The sequence below is a fragment of the Arachis hypogaea genome, chromosome 16, assembly GCF_003086295.3.
Source record: "Arachis hypogaea cultivar Tifrunner chromosome 16, arahy.Tifrunner.gnm2.J5K5, whole genome shotgun sequence".
Classification (NCBI taxonomy): Eukaryota; Viridiplantae; Streptophyta; class Magnoliopsida; order Fabales; family Fabaceae; genus Arachis; species Arachis hypogaea.
Genome location: NC_092051.1, coordinates 135,652,898 through 135,677,772, shown reverse-complemented (window position 1 = coordinate 135,677,772; position 24,875 = coordinate 135,652,898). Strand labels below are relative to the sequence as shown.

The 24,875-nt window shown below is 37.5% G+C and overlaps 1 long non-coding RNA gene and 1 pseudogene across 1 annotated transcript; both read left to right on the top strand.

The window, feature by feature from the left end:
* The first annotated feature begins 75 nt into the window (after positions 1–75).
* On the top strand, positions 76–3,040 carry LOC140179861 (uncharacterized). Its single transcript, XR_011873687.1, has 4 exons — positions 76–241; positions 334–387; positions 465–621; positions 2,762–3,040. It is a non-coding gene; the product is annotated as an uncharacterized lncRNA (long non-coding RNA).
* Positions 3,041–3,561: 521 nt separating this feature from the next.
* On the top strand, positions 3,562–19,090 carry LOC114925517 (uncharacterized; annotated as a pseudogene).
* The last annotated feature ends 5,785 nt before the right edge of the window (positions 19,091–24,875 follow it).

Genomic DNA, 24,875 nt, shown 5'->3' with positions numbered 1-24,875 from the left:
CGGGGCCCAAACCGGACCCATGGGTTCAACCGGGCCCCTAACATAAATGAAGCAGCAGCTTCATCTTCTCCATTTCACCACAGCAATGAAAAACACAGCAAGGGGGAGAAGAGAAGAAACCTAACCCTCACCATTCCTTCCAACTACCATAACTTTCTCATCCGGGCTCCGATTGCCGCACCGTTCGCGGCCACGCGCTCAGCGCGTCGAGCTCTACCTTTCTATCCAAACAATTTCTCTGGTAAGCCTTCTATTGAGTTCAGAATCTCTATCCCTCTTTCTTTGGTAAACTTGAAAACCTATAGTGAATCTTGTCCAATTTTTGTGTTCTAGGTTCAAGTTAGATTCCGGAACTTGTGGGCTCAAGCTATTGAGCATATGGGTATGGTAAGAACACCCTAACCCTAGCTCAATCTTATTTTTGGTAATGGAGAACTGAATTGGAACATATATATGTGTATTAGGTGTAGTTTAAGAGGGTGTTTATGCATTGAACTTGAATTTGGATTACTTGGAGCTTTGTTGGTGACAAGGCTTGCTTTGGGGCTGTTTGATTGAGCTTGGAGGGGCTGTGATTTTATGTTGAGAAGCTGCCTTGGGTGAATTAAGTGATCGGCCAAGGTATGGTTTAAGTTTCGCACGTTTAATATTTACGGTGTTGTGAAAACTTAGGTTAGAGGAACCATAGAATAAGTTGGATTGTTTGTTGTATTTAATGATTAGCCTTGTAATGTTGTTAGAATAGATTTGTTAGTGAATTTATATATTAGAATTATGAGGTGTGAAAGCTATTAATGGTGTGCTCTTATATTTATTTATGATGGATTAGAATTGGTGTTTGTTAATAAGGATGTAGAGTTGTGTTATGGTGGTATTGTATATGCTGTAACTAATTATGTAATGATTGGAATTGCATGAGACCAAGTTTGGGCTAAACTTGGGAATATAAGGAACTAAACTGGAAATTTTGGGACCTTTTTGTTAAATATACAATTTATGGCAAATTTTTAAAGTTAGGTTGTTAAATCTGTCCAGCAGCAGAAAAGATCAAACAGGCAGCAACTTGTTTGTCTTGCTGCGACTTTTACGAGTTGATTTTTGGAGCGAAACCAATTTTGTTATAAAATTTGATTAACTTGCTTTAGTTCTCTAAAATTTCAGAATTTTAAGAGTTGAGGATTGGGAGCTGTGAATTTTTGAATATTGGTGGTCAAAACTAAAAAGAAACAGATTTCAGCAAGCTATGCATCAACTTCCAATGCTTGTAACTCTTAGAATTAAATAGAAATTGGGTTGCAACCAAGACACACTTGTTTTTAGATGAGCTAGGGGTTCTCAAATCAAAATTTAGCTTAATTGGAGTTTTGTAATAAAAGTTATTCCAATTGAAAGGTACTAAGCTTGTTGGTTTTTAAAACAGATTTTGTCTCATTTTTACTTAACTTCCAGGTAATGTAACTTTTTCATTAAAAATGGTATTGACTCAGAACCAATTGAAAAAGAAACCTGGATGAGTAAATTTTAACTACATTAATTTTCAAAGTCATTGGATTTAACTTGGATTTTATATTGAATTTTGAATATCACATGCTGCTGCTGTTTTTCTGGTTTTATGCACTGCAGAGCAGTCACGGTTTTTCCTTTATTCTTGAGGCTAGAAAAATCAGAAAATTATGATATTTAGTTTGTTAGAAAGCTTATTTCAATATGAACGCCTGGACATAAAGTTTGTGCAATTCCGAGTTCATTTGCTATATTAGAAACAGAAAAGAAAATAGAGTGTCGAGGATGTCTTAGTGATAGTCATGAGTTCGAGAAGTTAAAGTTCAATCCTTGTGTGATGTGATTGATTTAATGTTAGAGTTGGGTTGATTTTAAGATTATTCGATATTAAGAAGGATGAGAAGAGTTTGATAAAAAGTTTGGTCAGGACCCGGAAAGGGTAATCAAGTTGAATTATAAGGGAATGACGATGAAAAATGTGAAAGGGAGGTTGTTAATAAAAGGAGTTAATATGCCATGGCTTGATGAATGATTAAATAATGATTATGACTATGAAATGGCTTATGAATAATTCTATCTGAGATACGAGTTCCCTGGGTAAGAGCCGTGGCTCGCCATCACGTGTTCCAGGTTGAATCTCGATACTCAGTTGACCCTACGTCGTAAGGGTGACCGGGCACGTATAAATTCCCGGGTATGGATAGCCCCCATTGAGTGATTTTATGAAATATGAATGTGAACTCTATGCATAGACTCTTGGGGATGCGCGACGGGGGACAGTCTAAGGTTTTCGGACTTGTCGGGTTGGCTGGATAACCGACAGATGGGCCCCATCAGCCATAGGACAGGCATGCATCATATGCATTTGTTTGTATTGATTGCTATGCATTTTTTTGGGTATGCCTAATTGATATATATTACCTGCTATTTGTTATACTTGCTATTTGTACTATTTGATCATTACTTGTACGTGAACTTGTTTGGTTGCTTGTTTCTGTTACATTCTGAATGATGAAAGGATGGAGGAAACGGAGGAAATGGTTTGGTGTTAGGTTAAGCTTGAACTTGAGTAAGTTAGGCAGATTTAGAATATCTACCCCTGTTTATGGCTTCTGTTTAGTACTTAAGTTGGATAATTGAATAACGGAGTTCTAGGATTGCCTATGGCATTCCCAGGACCGTATTTCTTATGCGCGTGGCACTTTTACCATGCTGAGAACCTCCGGTTCTCATTCCATATTGTATTGTTGTTTTTCAGATGCAGGTCGAGAGGCTCCTCGCTAGACGTCTGGATCTTGGGAAGCGAAGTAGTCCTTGGGTGTATTTTGGTTTTTGGTTGTATATATGTATATATTTGTTTAGCTTACTCTCCAAGTAACTTGTGTATGCTGCTCCTCTTAGAGGATTAGGGAGAGATAGGAGTTTACTTTGATGTTTTGGTGTATTTTGGGGATACTTAAGTATGTTTATATGTATATATATATCCTCCGGCCAGCCTTAGCTTCGCAGGCTGAGTCAGGGGCTAGTTATGCTGTTACCTTGGCTTTCCTTTATCCTTCTGCTTATCTTTATCATGTTCCTATTAGGTCTCTTAGCATGCAAGTAATCCTATTCCTTGAGCGTTGCGCTTTTTATTTTGCGATTTTGTTTACCCGTTTTGTTTCAAGGCTTCTAGTATATTATTTCTTTCAGTATTATATGTATATCTTTACTGTTTAGAGGTCTGTTATACCACACTACCTCTGTTCTACGACTTAAGCGTAAAACACTGTGTAGTAGGATGTTACATTATGGTATCAGAGCAGTTCGTTCCTATAGAGCCTGAGGACGGACTGATTATGCTTTTGTGCATTCTCTGTGTATGTGTTTATGTGCTATTAGGATATCTAACTGATATATGTGGCATAAACGTTCCTGAGCATGCATTTGGGACTTAAAGCACTGAACTTGCGATATTGAGACTGATCAACTTGATATCACCTGTTTGGTGTGTATAGGGACCAGATGTCTACTCGCGGACGCAGACGCGGGCGAGGTAGAGGCCGAATAGGCAATGCCATGCCTGAGGTATCAGGAAACACTCCTAATCCCATAGACTTCATGGCTGCATTAGGCAATATGGCAGCAGCAATGCAAGCGACAGCTGAAGCCCTGGGAAACCAAATTAATAATGGAAACAATGGTAACAATGACGAGAATGGTCCAATGTCACTGCATTCCTTCCTGAAGGTTCACCCTCCAACTTTCAGAGGGACCTCGAATCCTACCGATGCCGATAACTGGATACAGGCCATTGAGCGGGCGTTACATGCTCAGCAGGTTCCTGATGAACAGTGGGTTGAGTTTGGGACCTACCAGTTGCATGGTGAAGCTCAGCACTGGTGGCAGGGCATGAGGCGCATTCTGCAGCCTGATGGGATTGTGATATCTTGGGAGTTGTTCCGAGATGAATTCTATAAAAAATATTTCCCCACTTCAGTTAGAAATGCCAGAGAACTTGAACTGCTTCAGCTTAAACAGGGACAGATGACTATCACTGAGTACACTAGTAAATTTGAGGAATTGTGCCGCTTCTCACGCATCTGTCAGGGAGCTCCTGAGGACTTTGCTGAGTGGAAATGCATAAAGTATGAAGGAGGCCTTAGGAGTGATATTCAGAGCTTTGTGGCGCCTATGCAGATTCGGGTGTTTTCTGAGTTGGTAAATAGGAGCAGGGTGGCAGAGGATTGTGTTAGAAGGGCTGCAGCAGAAAAAGGGGGTCTGAGGATGCCATTCCAGAGGACCACAGGGAGAAATTTTGCACCCAGAGGCAGACAGTTCAAGCGTGGTAGCTTTGTTCCTCAGGATAATCAGGGGCAAGGCAACTCCAGGAGGCCTAATACCAATGCTAATCAAGGAAGGAGACAGGGTAAGCAGCCACAGCAGGATATGAGTTGCCACAGATGTGGAAAGTATCATTCAGGACAATGTAGGTTTGGGACTGGAGTCTGTTACTCCTGTGGGCAGCCGGGACACTTGGCTAGTAGTTGCCCAGAGAAGAAGAGATATGAGACAGGCAGGGTGCAGCAACCAGGAAGGGTATACACTACTTCCTCTATAGGCGCTGAGGGGTCAGAGGCATTGATCCGAGGTAAATGTGAGATGGCGGGTAAAACTTTGAATGCTTTGTTTGATTCTGGAGCTTCACATACTTTTATTGTATTTGAGAAGGCTGATGAGCTAGGATTGAAAATAGTAGTACTGGGGTATGATTTAAAGGTATATAATGCTACCCACGAGGCTATGGTGACTAGATTAGGGTGCCCCCAAGTTCCTTTTCGAGTACAAGGGCGTGATTTCGTGCATAACTTAATTTGTTTGACGATGACTGGTCTTGATCTCATTCTGGGATTGGACTGGTTATCCAAGAACCGCGTTCTATTAGATTGCTCGGCGAAAACAGTGTATTTCATGCCTGAAGACACTGAAGGGCCAGTTGTAGTGAATAACTACTACTTGAATTCCATGATGGTGAACTGTTCTGGGGTTGAATGTCAGGGGATATTGTTGCTAGCTGCGGGTGTTTCGGGTGATGATCAAGATTTGGAACAAATCCCAGTTGTGTGTGAGTTTCCGGAGGTGTTCCCTGATGATATTGATGAATTTCCACCGAAACGGGAAGTTGAGTTTGCTATTGATTTAGTACCTGGAGCTGGACCAATCTCGAGTGCTCCTTACAGGATGTCGCCTATGGAAATGGCCGAATTGAAGTCTCAACTGGAGGATCTGTTGGGTAAGAATTTTATCCGACCAAGTGTATCTCCGTGGGGTGCGCCAGTATTATTGGTGAAGAAGAAAGATGGAACCATGCGCTTATGTGTTGACTATAGGCAGCTGAATAAGGTTACAGTGAAGAATAAATATCCACTGCCAAGGATTGATGACCTGATGGACCAATTACAGGGAGCTGGCGTGTTCTCCAAGATTGATCTACGATCCGGATACCACCAGATAAGGGTTAGAGATGAGGATATCCCAAAGACTGCCTTCAGAACGCGCTATGGCCACTATGAATATACCGTGATGTCCTTCGGACTAACTAACGCTCCGGCGATATTCATGGATTACATGAACAGAATCTTCCATCCATATCTGGATAAGTTTGTTGTTGTGTTTATTGATGACATTCTTATCTATTCTAAGACCGAGGATGAGCATGCAGAACACTTGCGAACAGTGCTACAAATTTTGAAGGATAGGAAGTTGTATGCCAAGCTATCCAAGTGTGAGTTCTGGAAGTCTGAGGTGAAATTTCTTGGTCATGTGGTGAGTAAGCAAGGAATAGCAGTGGATCCTGCTAAGGTTGAGGCGGTGATGAATTGGGAGCGGCCAACTTCAGTGACGGAAATCAGGAGTTTCTTAGGCTTGGCGGGTTATTATCGAAGGCTCATTAAAGGGTTTTCACAGCTCGCTTTACCCTTAACGAAGCTGACCAGGAAGGATGTTCCTTTTGTGTGGACTCCCGAGTGTGAGGAGAGTTTCCTTGCCTTAAAGCAGATATTGACTACCGCCCCTGTATTAGTGTTGCCTGAGCCGAGAGAACCATTCGAGGGGTACTGTGATGCATCCTTGAAAGGTTTAGGATGCGTGTTGATGCAACATCATAAGGTTGTAGCTTATGCCTCACGTCAGTTAAGACCTCATGAAAGAAACTATCCGACTCATGATTTGGAACTTGCAGCCGTTGTCTTTGCCTTGAAGATTTGGAGGCATTATCTCTATGGAGTGAAATTTCAAGTCTTCTCGGACCATAAGAGTCTGAAGTACCTGTTTGAACAAAAAGAATTGAATATGCGTCAGAGGAGGTGGATGGAACTTCTGAAGGATTATGACTTTGAGCTAAACTATCATCCGGGAAAGGCGAATGTAGTGGCGGATGCCTTGAGTAGAAAATCCCTATGTGCTGCTTGGATTATGCTGAGAGAGGAAGAGTTGTTGAGAGCCTTCGAAGGATTAAAATTGGGAATCAGAGAAGAGTTTGGGACTTTATGCTTAAGCCAATTACAGATCTCAAGCGAATTCAAGGCTGAACTGATAAAGGCTCATCAGAACGACCAAGAATTGTATAAGATTTTGCCGGCGATTGAGAAAGGCAAGCAATGGAGAGTGTCAGAAGATAGAGATGGATTGTGGAGGTTCAAGGCCGGATAATTGTGCCAGATGTTGGGGATTTGCGACATAACATATTGGAGGAAGCTCATAAGAGCGGGTTCTCCATTCATCCTTGAAGCACTAAGATGTACCAAGACTTAAAAACGATGTTCTGGTGGCCAGGAATGAAAAATGATGTGGCGTTACATGTTTCTAAATGCCTAACTTGTCAGAAAGTTAAGATCGAACACCAAAAGCGAGCAGGAACCCTTCAACCTTTGGAGATTCCACAGTGGAAATGGGAGAGCATTGCTATGGATTTTGTTTTGGGCTTACCAAGGACTCGGACCGGTTGTGATGCTATTTGGGTGGTTATAGACCGATTGACTAAATCAGCTCATTTTCTGCCTATTCGGATAAGTTGTTCTATGGAGGAGTTGGCGCGCTTATATATAAAGGAGATTGTGAGGTACATGGCGTACCTTCCACCATTGTATCGGATAGAGATCCTCGCTTTACATCACGGTTCTGGGGTGCATTTCAGCGAGCTTTTGGCACTCAATTGAGCTTAAGCACTGCCTATCATCCTCAGACGGATGGCTAATCAGAAAGAACAATCCAAACCTTGGAAGACATGTTAAGAGCTTGTGTTTTGGATCAACCGGCGAGCTGGGATCGATATATGCCTCTGGTAGAATTTGCTTATAACAACAGCTATCATGCAAGTATTGGAATGGCTCCATATGAGGCTTTGTATGGAAGAAAATGCCAGTCTCCATTATGTTGGTACGAAGCAGGAGAAAAGAGCTTGATAGGACCGGAAATGGTAAGTGAAACCACTGAGCAAATAAAGAGAATTCGGAGTCGAATGCTTGAAGCTCAAAGCCGTCAGAAGAGCTATGCTGACCGAAGACGGAAGCCCTTAGAATTCGAGGAAGGAGAACACGTCTTCTTGAAGGTTACTCCGACCACTGGAATAGGGAGGTCCATCAAAACCAAGAAGTTAAATCCCCGTTACATTGGGCCATTCGAAATCCTGAAAAGAATTGGACCAGTGGCATATAGGATCGCATTACCACCACATCTTTCGAACCTGCATGATGTGTTCCACGTATCGCAGCTTTGTAAATATACTTTTGATCCTAGTCATGTCCTAGAGCCGGAATCAGTCCAAGTGAGAGAAGACCTGACGCTTCCAGTAACTCCGGTTAGGATTGATGATACCAGCACCAAACGTCTCCGCGGAAAGGAAGTTTCTTTGGTGAAAGTAGCTTGGAGTCGGGCAGGTATTGAAGAACATACCTGGGAGCTTGAATTAGAGATGCGAAAGGACTACCCACACCTCTTTTTAGGTAACTCCCTCTGAATTTTGAGGACAAAATTCCTAGTTAGGTGGGTAGGATGTAAACCCCGCTAAAATCGGTAAATTATTAGTTAGTAAATTGAATTTTAATTAGGAAAGTTAAAAATACAAAACTAATATCAAAATAGGATAGAGCTCATCGAAACGAGAATTTTGATACCAATTTCGATAATTTGGCCCAAAATCGGACCGGAAGGGCCGAACCGGTTGAACCGGGGCCCAAACCGGACCCATGGGTTCAACCGGGCCCCTAACATAAATGAAGGTCATATTTCTCCATGCATAGCTTTTTCTCATATTTATAAATTGCTCAATGGAGGTCAACCTTCCCGGGAATTTAGAGTGCCCGGTCATATTTTACATCGTAGGCTCAATAGAGTATCGAGTCTCGACCTGGAACACATGGTGGCAATCTACGGTACTTTACCCAGGAAAACTCGTATATCAGATAATTGAGTGTATAAGCCAATAAACATTCATATTCATAGTGCTTATTACGTCAACATATTATTTAAGCCATTGTATCATATACATTCCAAGTTCACACATTTTCATACATAATTTATCACTTTTTCAACTTTTCTTCATCCCCAAGTTACCTCCATTTCCTAGCTTCAACTCATCACTAGACCTATTAGTATGATATAAGGTTAAAAGGATGGAAATAGAGGTTTAGAGGTTGAAATTTGAGCTTTAAAACATGAAAAACATTTTTGCTAAGACAGGGGTCATGCGTACGTGTGGGTACGTGTAACAGCCCAGACCACCCGCTAGCACGATATTGTCCACTTTGGCACATAAGGCCTCACGGTTTTGCCTTTGACGATAGGGATGATAGCCAAAGCCCCCCACACTCACTCGTCAAAACGCGTCATGCTAGGGAGAGGTATCCACACCCTTATAAGGCATGCTTCGTTCCCCTCTCCAACCGATGTGGGCCTTACAATCCACCCCCCTAAGGGAGTCCAGCGCCCTCGCTGGCACATCGATCCGGGTTCTAGCTCTGATACCATCTGTAACAGCCCAGACCACCCGCTAGCACGATATTGTCCGCTTTGGCACACAAGGCCTCACGGTTTTGCCTTTGACGATAGGGATGATAGCCAAAGCCCCCCACACTCACTCGTCAAAACGCGTCATGCTAGGGAGAGGTATCTCTGTAACAGCCCAGACCACCCGCTAGCACGATATTGTCCGTTTTGGCACACAAGGCCTCACGGTTTTGCCTTTGACGATAGGGATGATAGCCAAAGCCCCCCACACTCACTCGTCAAAACGCGTCATGCTAGGGAGAGGTATCCACACCCTTATAAGGCATGTTTCGTTTCCCTCCCCAACCGATGTGGGCCTTACAATCCACCCCCCTAAGGGAGTCCAGCGCCCTCGCTGGCTCATCGATCCGGGTTCTGGCTCTGATACCATCTGTAACAGCCCAGACCACTCGCTAGCACGATATTGTCCGCTTTGGCACACAAGGCCTCACGATTTTGCCTTTGACGATAGGGATGATAGCCAAAGCCCCCTACACTCACTCGTCAAAACGCGTCATGCTAGGGAGAGGTATCCACACCCTTATAAGGCATGCTTCGTTCCCCTCTCCAACCGATGTGGGCCTTACAGTACGCGTTTAGAGCAAGACACGTACGAATACCTCATCTCGCGTACGCGTGCAAACCAGGCAAAATCGTCTGGTCGCGTACGAGGAGTTTCGCGTATGCAGACAACGGGGGTTACGCGTACGCGTGGGCATATATCTTGGCCTATTTCACGTACGCATTCCCCTTTACGCGTGCGCATGCATGTCAAATAGAACCGCATGGTCGCGTAAGGGTGGTTTGTGTACGCAAAAATCCCAGGTCACGCATACGCGTGGGCATACATTTTGTGAAAATTTTTAACTAAGTCTGAAAAAGCTGCAGAAATTCCATTTTGGACCCTAAACTTCCAACGTGCATAACTTTCTCGTTTTAAATCATTTTTCTTTGATTCTTTGAACGACATAAACTTCTCGGATCCAACTTTCATATAAAATAGATTTGAAATAATTTTGGGGGTCTGGAAGTTGAGTTATGACTCGCTGAAATTTGGCCAAAAACCAACTTTACACAAGAAGTCTCAAACCTCAATTTTCATAAAAACCAAACTCAATTCCCACTTCCTTTACACATATCCAACACAACATTATACCAGTTTAAATGCCAAAACTTCCACAACCTACCACAATCAATTAAACCTCAACATAAACTTCACATGCTTGTCAACAATCATCAAAATACCAACCTATATATATACACCTTCATGATCACCAATTCATCAAACATCATCACATCATCATTTATCATTCCAATTCCAACATAATCAATAAACACCCACACATGTTCAAACCATATTATCATTCATTATCACAAGCACTACGCATTTAACACACTTAATCTTTTCAACCTATCCTATGGTCATCTAGCCTAGGTTTTCACAGAACATTATATATTAAGTACATGAAACCTAAAACCATACCTTGGCCAACTTTCACGTATTATACCAAGGCAACCCGCTAATGCACCAAAGACAGACCCAAGAGGTCCAAAATTACCAATGCAACATCACCCAACCTCCACCAAGATCCAAAGCTCACAATTCATATATATATATATATATACACCTAAATTCACATATATCACACACATATACCCAAATTCAATACCCAATGCACTAATTCAAGAAATTAGCTAGAGTTCTAGTATTCTCACCTTGCCCAAGCATCATATAAGCAAGAGTGAATGTTCTCCTCAAGCTAATCGGCTCCTATAACATCAAGGAAGCAAAATCTCACTACCGCTTACATAATTTTCCAAAATCAAGAGGGTAGAGAAACTGGATTGAGAGTGAAGGTTGCCAATGAAATTGTTCCGATAGATTCGTAGAGCTCGACGTAGTGAACGCTTGGCCGTAAACAGTGCGGCGATCAGAGCTCGGAGTGGTAAAATATGGTGGTTTGAATTGAGGGTTAGGGTTTTAGGTCCTCCTTCCTTCCTCCAAGAATGTTTCCAGCGTGAGTGTTGAGCAAGGAGGAAGGGGAAGCTGCATTCATGAATTGTTATTGGGCTGAATTGGGCCTTGGGTCCATTTCGGATCCGGTTCGCCCGGTTCAGCTCGTTCGGTCCAATCTTGGGCCAAATTCCTTCAAATTAGTGTCAAAATTATCATTTTAATTAGCTCTATCCTAATTTAATATAATATTCATATTTTTAATTTTCTTTATTAAAATTTAATTTATTGACTAATTATTCGCTAATTTAACCAGGTTTACATCTTTGCAAAAGTTGACTGATGGATGAATATATCATCCTTCAAATGTTCAATTTGTAAACCAAGGTAACATTTTGTCTTGCCAAGATCTTTCATTTCAAATTCTTTTTTTAAATAATCCATAATTTTTGAAATATCTTCGAATGATCCAATGATGTTTAAATCATCACATATACTGCAATAATAACAAATTTAAATTCAAACTTTTTTATGAACACAGATCGACATACACGGTCATTTTTGTATCCATCTTTCAATAAGTATTCACTGAGACGTTTATACCACATAAGCCAAGATTATTTTAATCCATACACGAGTTTTTGAAATCTTAGTGAACAAATATCTAGAAGAATTATTATACATGTCTTTATCGATTGAGCCGTATAAATAGGTTGTAACAACATCCATTATACGCATGTCAAGTTTTTCATGCTCTGCTAGATTAATAAGATATATTAATGTAATTGAATCTACTACAGGAAAATATGTTTCTATATAATCAATACCAGATTTTTGTGAGAATCCTTGTGTTACTAGTCGTACTTTATATCTTTTTATTTCATTTTTCTCATTGCATTTATGCACGAAAATCCACTTGTTCCCACTGATTCTATACCTTCAGGTGTTTTGACTATAGGACTAAAAATTTTACGTTTTCTAAGAGAAGTTAATTCAGCTTGAATTACGTCTTTTCATTTTGACCAAACATCTCTTTATCTACATTCTTTGATCGATTTTGGTTCACGATCCCCATCTTGCTTTACTTTCGGTCCCATATTTTTTCGGTAGTGACATAACTTATTGAGATCTCTTCATTTTCAAGTAACTGAACCTCTTCAGAGGTTTCATCAATATTTATGTCTTTAGATTCCCTTTGAGTACTTGCCTCCATATTGTGACTGTTATGATTAATTATCTCTCTTTTTCCAATTATGTTTATCCTTAGAACTAATTGGTCTTCCATGCTTTAGTTATGAATTACTTTCATTTGCACTAACAACTTGTATTTCTGATACACTTGTTTTTATTGGTGCATTTGCAGCTAGAATGTCAGATTTTGTTACTTTCTTTAGGTCAGTAAATTTGTTTGGCAATTGATTTGCAACATTTTACATATGAATTAGCCTTTGTACAAACTAGAAGAAAGAACGAGTAGTTTCTCTAACACACATTTTTCTTTTGATATCATAGTTGTAATATAGAGATGTTCATTATTTTCTTCTATTGCGATTTCTACATCGTATTCATTTTGGTAGATATCTTTAAAACCTAGCAAGTTTCTATGAGACTTACTAGATACTACTACATTATTTATAAAGAACTTGGTTCCTTTAGGAAATACTATAGTAGCTCTTCCGGAGCCTTCAATCATTTTTGCACTACCAACAATCATACATATATTTGTTTTCTTTATAATAAGAGAGAAAAATATCTTTTATCTCTAAGTATTGTATGCGTTGAAGCATTGTCAGCGAGACATACTTCTTCATTGTTGAATTTGAACGAAGCGTGAAAAATATCCATATCTTTATTACGAAAATAAAAAATTACCATTAATAAAAAAAATACAAAAGTTTCAAAAAAATTGAAAACTACAACCAAAGAAAAAAAAGCTAACAAAGAAGAAGAAAAAACAAATCTAAAATAATAGATTTTTAATTAACATTCTTCTAAGATAAATTTGCTTCATCCAAATGAGTAGCATCACTTGAATAACTAAAATCACTTGTTTTAGACTTACATTAGTTGCTAAGGTCAATGATGTCATCAAGATCTGTAAAGATATCACTTAAGAGAGTTCACGGATCAATTCAGATTAATATGACTAAAATCTTGATCTGATCCGCATTAAAATCATCCGCACTAATAATAATACGAAACTATACTCTTTTTTATTGGTCTTTCGATAATCATAAAATAAAGAAGAGTTTGTCACATCAAATATTCATGAGATAATATAAGCCAAAAAATTTCACAAAATCCCAAAAGCATTCATTATAACTTAGATGCTTACCACTACCCAAGCACTAGTCATGTGGATTCATCTTTTCACATAAACTAATGCACAATGCCAAAATTATTGGTTCCGGTATGTGCATTTTACAATCTTGAATACATTGTTGTCGTTCCACTGATGCAACATAATATGATGGAATCCGTGATTGTTTAGGAATGTTGCCATAGACTTCAGCAGTTGCAACATACATAACTGATCCAATAATCCACATTGTTATTATTAAGTTGTTTCTAGCCATATGTCTCTCTTTCTTTTTGGCTTGTAATCATAAATTTATAATATATTACTCTTTATATAGGTTTAGTGTGAACGAACAAGTTTTGCCCAAAGAACTCCGCCTAATTATTTTTATTATATGTAATATGTTTTTTTTATTAATTTAGGATATTCTTTGTTTTGATTATGTCCCCTCCCTTCACTAAAAGTTGTAAATTACGAATAAAGACAAAACAAAATGTTCTTTCTAAAACTAAGAGTTGTTTAAGATTACTTTATTATTTATACTAGGCACATTTGCCTTTTAAGCTTAATGAAATTTTAGAAGCAACCACTATATGATGTGTAATTTGATTTTGTATAACATGTATAATGGGGCATTAGTTGTTCTTGTATATAAAACGCAAATTAAAATACATAACAGTTAAAAGATATTTATATGTTAAATTAAATAATCAATATTTATTTCTAGAATTTCAATATATCCAAGTTCAAAAAGTTTATAGTCATAAAATTTGATTGATTTGTTTCAATTACAATTTGAGTAATAACCGTTAAAAATAATTCACTACAAGGCTTTTGTTGATTTGTGGTAATTTTTTTTCCTATTTTTCGAGGTTTACAACCCCCACTAAATGGTTTGTGAGGGTTTCTAAAACCCCAAAAATTTAAGATGCCACGAGGTCTTTTGTGGAGGTTTTTAGAAACCTCCACAATCTATTCAGTGGGGGTTTTGTGTATATTTAGTGGGGATTTTATATTAGATTTTTGTGACCATTTTAAATCACTATTGTGGCAGTTTAAAACTCCCACAAATTAATTTTTTAATTTAACAAAAAATAACTATTTTATGAAATTTTCAAACCTCCACAAATCATGTAATTATTTATTTATTTTTAATTTCAAATCATTCATTAATCTCATCTCATTTACAAATTGTCACCATTAAAATATATTATGGAAGTTTATAATAACTCCCACAAAAAAACTTCCACAAACAAGCAAGAATTTTGTAGTGATTAAACTGTTATGAAAATAAGGATTAAGGTTTGAGGAGGGAAGAGAAAAGAGAATAAAGAGAATAATAGATGACTTTATTTTATAATTGTATTATCTAATGAACATTTAAAGAGGGCTATTTATAGCCAAGGACCCAACTCCTAGCTGATTCAGCTAGGTTACATTTATAACTAATTCTATCTGTTTGAATTTTTAAACATGGTTATAGTCTAGAGCATCCACAATGTAACACCCTACCACACAAAGCCTTACGTTATAGTCGTAAATTAGAGGTGGTGACGTATTACGACGCCTAAGAGAAAAGTACATAGTATTCAAAGGAATATACAAGGTTTTAAAAACCGGACCGGTCATCAAACCGTTCTAATTACTGGTTCACTGGTTTACTGGTCTAACCGGTCCAACCGGTGGTTCAACCGAAAAAATCGTTTTAGAATAAAATAATAAATAAATTATAAATAAACATCCTAAAATATAATTATAGTCTAATATAAATTTTAAAATATCTTCAAAATTTAAAACACTACATAAAATATCATCAACCAAATACATATGATCTTATCAAAATCCAAACTCAAAAGTTAAATAGTAAAAAAACATATCTAAACACATAACATAATGTGAAGAGGCAACACAACTACACAAGAGATTAACACAATGGTCTGTTCAAGCTTGCATAACTTCCTGAAAAGTAGTACTTTTCATGGATCTAAACACATACACAAACACAAATAATTATTAATTCAATTTAACAACACTGCCTAATTATTTTCTATAACTTAGTCCATATTTTTCAGTTGTTTTGAGAACAACCCTTTTTGTGTAACCTCCAATTATCACGTAAAAGAATCTTTGCCCATATAATATATAAAAGTTCAAGAGTTCCAAATCAACAACAATAAATACCTTAACATTGCCACATATCCAAATCAAAATAACAAGACACAAGCCAAAGATTCAGTTGGTAAGAACACAGTCACAAAATAAAGATGTTGAAATTCAAGTTTCTTCAGACTCTTCTGTTGATTTTCTGTGCCAAACACACCATAGCAGAAACAACATAGAACAATCCAAAAAAAACATACATAGTCCACATGGAGAAGTCCACTATGCCAGCAACTTTCAATGATCACCACAATTGGTTTGAATCATCATTGCAATCACTATCAGAATCAGCAGAGATGCTATACACCTACAAGCATGTAGTCCATGGCTTCTCAACAAGGCTAACTAACCAAAAAGCTGAGGTGCTCTCGAAGCAACCAGGAATCCTTTCGCTCATGCTGGCAAGATTGAAAATTATCACGTCTGAGCAATTGCTGGCAAGATTTTCATCAATAAAATTTCAATAACAGCAACAAATAATCAACAAAAACCCAATCAAAAACCATAACTGAAATCAACAAGGCAACACTGCAGTAACAGCAGCTCTCAAAGGATACACACAATCAAAAATACCATTATCAACAGCACAACAGACAGAACAGAGCCAGGAATCAAGAACAATCAGCAACAAAATTAAAAAACAGCAACAAATAATCACCCTAAACCTGAAATCAATAAATTTATCAAAAAAAAAAAAATTCAAACACAGCATACTCAGAAATTAAAAAAAGCAGCAGCAGAGTAACAAATCCATTTTAACCAATAATTTCAACAACACAAAATCAATTATTATATTTCCATTCACATTCAGAAATCAGTCTCACTAAACAGAGCATGAAAGGAAGAGCTGAAAAACCCTATAAGCAGTGACATTAACTTTTGACGGAGAGCAAGATGACGAAGAGACAACGGTGAGTGGCAAAGCGAACCACAGACGACGAACCACACGACGGCAAGCAGCTAGAATCCTCAAACAGAGAAGCCGCGGGAGATGGGGATGACATGCCAAGCTAGAAGAGGATGAGTTCGGTACAGGGGGAAGGAGGAAGGAGTGGAGGCGCCGACAACCACGGACGGCGGCGGCAGAACCGTTGAAGAAGCTATGGTTTTGAACGTGCTATTCTGAGTGAGTGAGGTGAATCACGAAGGAGGGGTGTTGGGGGAAGGGGTGGGTGGGTAATGCGTTGGGAGGGTTCTTTTTTTTTTAAAGCAAAACCCAAAACAATGCCGTTTATAAAGAACCGGTCAGTTTCCGGTCTGGTTCAGCCGTCCGATTCTCGGCCGTTTCAGCGGTTTTCAGACGGTTTTCAATTTGACAATTTTAGACACCAGACCGGACCCTTTTCGTTGCCGATTCCTGGTTAGATCGGTTGAGCCGACCGGTCTGGTCCAGTTTTCAGAACCATGGGAATATATAATATAACTAGTATAAGAGCCTATGATGGAAACATAAACAAAATGACAACCGTTATCACATTTGAAGCGTTAAAGGTAAGAAACGTCGCGTACAGAGCAAAAGATATATATATTCAGAATAAGATACATAATAAGTACTAGTCTCGACTCATGAAGAAAAGGTCGACTATAATATTACAAACAAAAAAGTATACACAAAGTAACATTTTGCTTCTCCAAAAATACAAACATCTAAGAGGAATATACAATAATATGTAATATGTTCCAAAAGTGGAGAATAATACTAAATAACAAAATAAATCCAAAAGTATCTTCTTCACTTCATCAAAGAGAATCCTGCACACTCAACGAGGTGCATTACGTCCTATATCTGAAAAATAAAAATTTCCATAACGGATGAGAACCCAAAGGTACCTAGTAGGGTAATAGTTCCAAATAAAGACTATATAAAGAGACATGAACTCACTAGGCAATCCTAATATCCAAACACACAAGGTTCAAGCCTAGGGTTTAACTAATCCCAATAGAGTTAATATGCTAACTTTTAGATCTTATCATTTGTCTCTAGCCTAAGTTCATCCCAATGCATTTCAATATCTTTAATTCCTAATATCTTAAATGATTAGTTCAGTATTTAGTATTTAGTTCAGTAGTAACAAACACAAGTAATAACACTACAAGAAAAATACCCATTCAGCCACACTTTTTTTAAACTACATTTGAAAAGCGTAGCCTATTCTATGAATAGGCTACGCTTTTCTCCGTATTGCCTTTTTATAAGAGAAAAGAATACACAATTATGGCATCATTTAAAAAGTGTAGCCTTAGGTATTATAGAAATCACTTATAAAGCGTAGCCGTAGATTGATACCTATAGATTCACTTTTCGTATCAAAGAGAATGCTTTTAGAGGGTAGCCTATTTATTAAGTTTTGGGTGCATTTTAAAAATGATGCCTAATGTATCTAGAACTAAAAACTTTAACACTTGTAAATTTTTTCCCTCTTAACACTTGTAAATTTTTTCCCTTTTAATTTTTTATCCAACTCACACTTAGTGAAAATTTTTCCTCCAAGAGAAGAAAACCATTTCACCTTTCACAAAGAAAAACCCTCATCGTCATACACTCAGCTCACATACACTCATCAACTCACAAAAACCATTTCACCCGTGTTTAGAAGAAAACCTCATCGTCATCACCCTCAGCTCGTCATCACCCTCAGAAAACCCTCCTGCATCGCAAATCGGAAACCCCAGTCACCACTCGCCGCCACACACCACTCACCACTAACCACTGACTGTCGCTCCAAGCTAAGTCGCCCTCTTGCACTGATCGTAGCGAGCCGCCCAGACCGTTCATCTACCTTCGTGGTCTCTGCTCTCACCATCACTGGTCACCATTGTCGTATCTGCACTCACTATCGCCGCTCAACCAAGTTGTCTCTGCTCTCACCGTTGCATCTCACGCTTGTTGTCTCTGTGCCGACCGTCGCCGCGCGCCTAGCATCATCGTTCTCTCTACTCACCATCGTCGAGAAGGTATGTATAGATTTTCATTTGGTTCTGAAATTGGAGGTTTAGGGTTCCGATTTAGGGTTTTTAATTTGGGGGTTTGGTACACTAATTGCCTGTTATCAGTGAAATCTCAAGTTTGGTTTAGTTCAAGTGATTCAGTTGTTGTTTACTGAAATCTGAATTCAAGTTTGATAAAGCATTCATATTTGAGCTAATATTTTTCAGTTTATAATCAATCATTCAATCTAATAAAATGAGAACTTGTCCCATGAATACATAGTTTACGAGATGCATTCTATCTTGTAGTAGCTTAAAATCTCATTGACCACTAATTTGATTCCTTTGAAGTCTTATATCAGTTAAAGCAGAGATCCCTTCTGGTATATTACCAAAAATTTTATTACAAGAAAGATCTAATTATTTCAGATGAATCATTTCAAATATTATTACAAGAAAGATCCCTTCAAAACTGTTGTAAGATAGGTTTGAGACATTATTATGTTGGTTACTCCACAGTTCACTAATTGAAAGCATAGCATGGGCTTCTTGGTCTAAGGCTTCTTGTAAATTATAACTGAATGTTAAATTTCTTTAAACTATGGCTAATTACCTTAGTTGAAAAGTACCTCTCCCAGGTAATAGAAACAGTAAAGGTTCTTGGTTTTTGGTTTCCTGATTCTGATCTTGTGATAATAGAGTGTGAATTAGAAGTTGTATGAGGAATAGAAGGTAAGCAGATCTCAATACACTAATAGTTATCTGAGTTTGAGCCTAGTCAAGTGCTGTTAACTTATTCAATCTTATGTAGATAGAAGCCAGAAAATTGGGAATTGCTTTGGTGCTTCAAATTGGTTTTTGAGGGAGTGATGAAAGTGATACTGCTGAAAGCCACGGGAACAAGGTAATAGGACAAGTTTAGTGGCTTTGAATTTATAATCAATTGTTTTGTGTTAGTATTGGGAAGCTGTTAACTTTGTCATATCATGATTTAGCCCCTAAAATTTATGTTAAATCACTACAAGAAAAATACCTATTCAGCCACACTTTTTTCTGGTGTGTATGAATTTTCTGGTTTTGCAGTTTTTTTGAGGGTTTGTTGTTCTGATTTTTGGAGTTCTACAATCTTTTGTAATTTTTGCTTCTTACTATGTTAAGAGTTTTCTTTTTTATTTTGCATTTGCTTTATGATTTTGCACTTACACCCAAAACTTTTGAATTTGCAATGCACAACTTTGAGGTTGTCAAGTGGTGTAGAAAAGGCCCTATGTTAAATTTTTTTTCTTTTTCAAATTTCCTTTCTAATAAAGGGTGGTGTTGTCAATAAAACACTTCAAGTGAAGCGGTAATTTTGTATGAAATGGTAACACAGAAAACTTGCAATTGTCAAGTGAATATTTTGAAAGTAAGAGTGTAGTGTGGATAAGAGACAAAGTTAATTGAATGGTATCCTAAGAAAACTATAAGCATTTTACATTACTTTTTAGACGCAACTACTATAAGTATTGTTAATTGAATGCTCTTTGCATATCTTTCAGTTGTCAAAGATGTTGGTAGAAATGACCTTGCTGCTTTAATTGATAGTTCACAGGTAAAGTAGATGTTTTGACTCTCGGAAACAATGTTTCAATTCCATATTTCTGTTTTGAACCCACTCTCCCAAATGTTCATTAAGAACATATATGATGTCCTCTCATGCATAAACCCTTTGAGCTTGAAAGTTGAAATGTGAACAAGCCCATTTAACTATTTATAGTTCACGATATTAGCTTTTGTTAGTTCTGCAAGGGGAGTTTAGCCTTCTGCTTCTCTAGTTATCCTTGTATACAGTATATAAATCAATGTCCCACTTTATATGATTTTTTTATCATCTCAACGACTAAAACTTAATTAAGTTTAAGTTTTTATTCCTGAGTTTTCTGTATTGAAGGTTTGTAATATATATTGTTTTCATTATCAAAGGAAGTGGCTAAGAAGTCCTTGGAAAAAGCTGCAGAGTGTGTGAGATGCCTTGAGGAAGATATGGCAAAGGCTAGGTAAGTTGTTTATTTGTTCTCAGATGCATCATACTGTATTTTATATACTGTTGTGTGAAGTAATTACATTAAAATATGATATGATGCAAATTATGCACTATAAGAAGCCAATTAACTCGATGCCAATTATAAAAATTTAGGGAAAGAGTCGAGCTGCAAGAGTTTTCATTGGGTTCATGCCCTCCTAGTGTGGGTCTTCAAGGGATGCGATGGTCAACTATCGGTGATAAGGTTTTACTTCCTTCAATTTCAATATTATAACCTGAAAAATAGTAGTTTTAGATATTTTATTAAGAATATTTCACATGATTAGGTTTTGATTCAGACACAAATGAAAATGAGCATTTTCTTGGTATTTCACAGCGAGTCGTAAAACTAGGTTTGGATTGTGACACAAATGAAATGAGTATTTTGATGCTTGCAAAGCCATTGAATGGCCCGGTGTTTCTTCTTGTCTAGTGTGTTTCTACTACGTTTGATTTAATATAATTGTTCCAAGAAAAATAATAAAATTCGAGTTGTGCTATTTTTCGTAAAAGACTTCTATTTGCGGTGCTGTTGCAGAAAGAATATGAACTTCGGTTTTGATGCAACTCTTAGAAATTGTAATGCATTATGGATTATGAAGCTGATTCTATGTAAATGGATACCAGCTTGAAGCCTTTCTTGTAATCATGCTTATTTTTTTGCGGTGCAGGGTGGCATGAAGTGGAGAAGCAGTTTGATGTTCTTACTACTTCAACTGATGGATGGCTTCATCTTTCTCTCTTTGGAAAATGTATAGGTAATAATTGAAATTGAAGAGTTCATAACAAATCTGCACTATTTTTTTGTTTTTTCTTTCTAAGTGTTTGTGAAATTGTTTGTGTGTATGTGTGTGTGAGTGAGTGAAATAAGGACTTGTTCTGAGTAGTTTTCTTTTAGGAAGTGTTTGGATAACTATGGTTCGAATTTGTTGAGTTGTTTGTATGTGGGGATGAGCAAGGAATCTGAGGCATGCTGGTGTACTTTTTGATTCGTGGCTAGGAGGAGGGATATTCATGGGGATTCAATTAACAAGGCTCAATTGAAGGACTTTTGGGACCAGATTTCTGACCAGAGTTTTGATTCCAGGCTCAGAACCGTCTTTGACATGTAACTAATTCATTACCTCTTTACTTAATTTTAGAACTAGAAAAATAAATTGGTTGGTATTTTCTTTAATTCCCACCATTAAGTATGTTAACCTTCATTTGGAATAATGCAGGGTTGATAAAGATGCAGATGGAAGAATCACCGAGGAAGAAATTAAAGAGGTTTATATGAATTTTCTTTTTAAATTCATCAACAGAAAAATTAGAATGAAGATAGTGAAGTAGTTTTTATTGGCAACCTTTTTTCCTTTCCTAGCTTTGCATTTTGTTCCCATGAGAATAGGAGTTTCCTTGATCACAAATGATCAATTCTGTTTTCAGATCATCTGCCTTAGTGCCACAACAAACAAACTCTCAAACATACAGCAGCAGGCTAAAGAATATATAGCTTTGATCATGGAAGAACTAGACCCTGAAGAGACAGGATTTATCATGGTATTTACATCATCCTATTTCAGATCGTTTTGGTATAAAACTTATCAAAATTAAGTAAAATTAGTTACTATTACAGTTTCACATACAGATAAGTACTTATATTTCAAATCATAACTCATAAGTATGAAGTTGATTTATATTTAAGATTATGAGAGGGATTGATTTCACTTGTATTTAGGAAATTAGATCAAATCCATAAGAAAAATTTGACATAGACCAACATCATAAATAGCTATCTCTAGAAGTGACTAGAATTTTAATTAATTTAATTGATTCATTCTATTTGAATGTTCTCGTGGATGATAGTATCCTTAAATCATCCTTTTACTAGTTGGAGTTGTTGATAAATGTTGGTTTCAATGTAACCTTAGTGGCTCATGAAATAATATGCTGCCTTATTGCTCATGACATGGAATGTGATGAATCAGGAATCCACTATAAGTTCTGGCATGGATTGTTCTTTGGTTCCTTTTATTGTGATTTATGGACTTGTCATGTATGATCATGCTATCACTTCATATTTTGTTGGGTTTCTTATTGTGCAGGGGTCTAATTTAGATAGTTTATTAGAGTAGAATAATGTAACATCTTCGGCCAAAACAATTGCTGGCTCAACACCTTGGAAGCAGAATCAGAGGCATGAAAGTAGTGCAAGGATTATTAGAAGCATACTCTCAAACAAGGAAATGCGCCAAAGTCAGTCAGCCAGGCCTCAATCAGAGCAGGCAGTACCAACATCTGATCTACAAAAAGAAAGACAACATATTCGCCTTGTACATGTGCAATTGATTTTGAAGTAATTTATTTTTAAGAAATAAATTTTATTTTTAGAGAAATAATTTGTATTATTCCCAAATAGAAGATCTTATGACTGCTAATTTATTATGGCAACCTAAATTTTGTTTAAGGATAATTTTTATTATTTCAAGAATATTGGATTGTATTATTATGTATTTATTTTTATTTTATAATATTTTACTAATTTAATTAAAAATATAGGATTATATTTATAATTATATTATTAAATATTAGGTTTTAGAAAAAAATAATATATATATATATAGAAAATAAAAAAAAAACAATGAAGGACCTAAGGCTACACTTATATACAGTAGCTATAGTATACAAAAAAAAAAAAAAAAGAGGGACCTAAGGCTACACTTATAAACGGTAGCCATGGTATACAATGTGGCTACGCTTTACAGGTGATGCAGTAGCGTTGAAAAGCGTAGCCTATTCTGGAAAAATGAAAGCTGAAAAGCGTAGCCTTTGGTCCTGGACAGCATCACTTGAAAAGCGTAGCCTATTTCCAAACGTCAAAAGCGTAGCCCTTGGTGCAGAAAAGCGTAGCCTTTGAGAATAGGCAACGGCCGAATAGGAATCACCCCGAAAAGCGTAGCCGTAGCCTAAGGCATCATTTTTTTTCACTTTTGGCTACATTTTTTAAGTGTACCTGAATGGGTGTTTTTCTTGTAGTGTAAGTAGTACAAGTCAAACATAATTAAACAAGTAATACAGATAACAATTAATCAGGATAAGTAGTTAGGCAAAACAAAGAAAATTAAGCACACCCAAACGGTGGCAAATAAATGCAGCATGATGCATTCCTGTCCTACTGACCATGAGCTCACGTGTTAGTTAAACTGTTAGGCCCGACACATCCAGTAGCTAACGCAGATATCGTCTCTCTTCTGCGTATCCCCGGGAGGCATACAATCGAAGGATGAGTATCCTACCACCTTTTCCTGTGCGGACATGCCATACAAATTGAGGGATTAGTGCCCTACCACCTTGCAGACAGAGAGAATGTAAGCGGGATGAGATCACCATCCCCACATCACACCGTAACCACGAAACAGCGAGATGGAACCACCGTCCTTGCCTGGTGCAGGTGCCAAACCAATACGCAAGTGGGACAAAACCCACAACCTTGCCATGCTGATGAGGGAAAAACGATTTCCACACAAACTAACCGGCAAGTATACCGGGTTGCATCTAGTAATAACTCACAGGAGTGAGATCGATCCCACAGGGATTGATGGATCAAGCAATTTTAGTTGGGTGATGAATTTAGTTAAGTAGACAGTTGATTATTTGAGTGAGAATTTAGTAACAGAATATAAATTGCTGGAAAATTAAAATGCAGAATGTAAATTGACAGAAAAGTAAATGACAGGAAGCTTAAATGACTGAAACTTAAATTGCAAGAAATTAAAAGTGCAGAATCTAAATTGCAGGAAACTTAAATTTTCATGAACTATAAAAGGAAATGGGTGCAGGAAAATAAACAGTAAGATAAATTAAATGGAAAATGAAATTAGATAGATCTAAAGTGAATAAAATCAGAGAGAATGATTCATCAGGGATTGGAGATATCATAATCCATCATGAATCAATTGGGTCTCAACTCCTTTCTCAATCATATGAGTAGATCTATGGCGGATTGAAATTGATTGGATCCCAATTCCTTGGCAATCTAATCTCTCTAATCACAATCAATCCTGCCAATTCCTTGATCTAATTGTCATAAGAAGAGGTTAAGTGCAAATCTCTCATCCATAAGCCACACAGACTCTCAAGATCTCAATTCCTCCCGAATGGTGTTGATCAAGAGAGTTGTAAAGGATAGAGCCTCAGTTCTAATGCTCATGATTCCCCTTCCGAGGCTCACACAAGCATTCAACAGATTCAAACCCCCTTCTGGAATGAATGAATCTCAAATAAAACAGAGGATATCCTATAGCTACACAAATGAATTGAGAAGAAGAGGAAATTTACTAAATCATGTGAATCATAACAGAACTCCTCCCCCTAATGAATTGGGGTTCAGTGGATCATAGCTCAAAGAACAAGTGCAGAGAAACTAAATTGGCAGAAAGTAGAATTGGCAGAGAGGCAAAGAT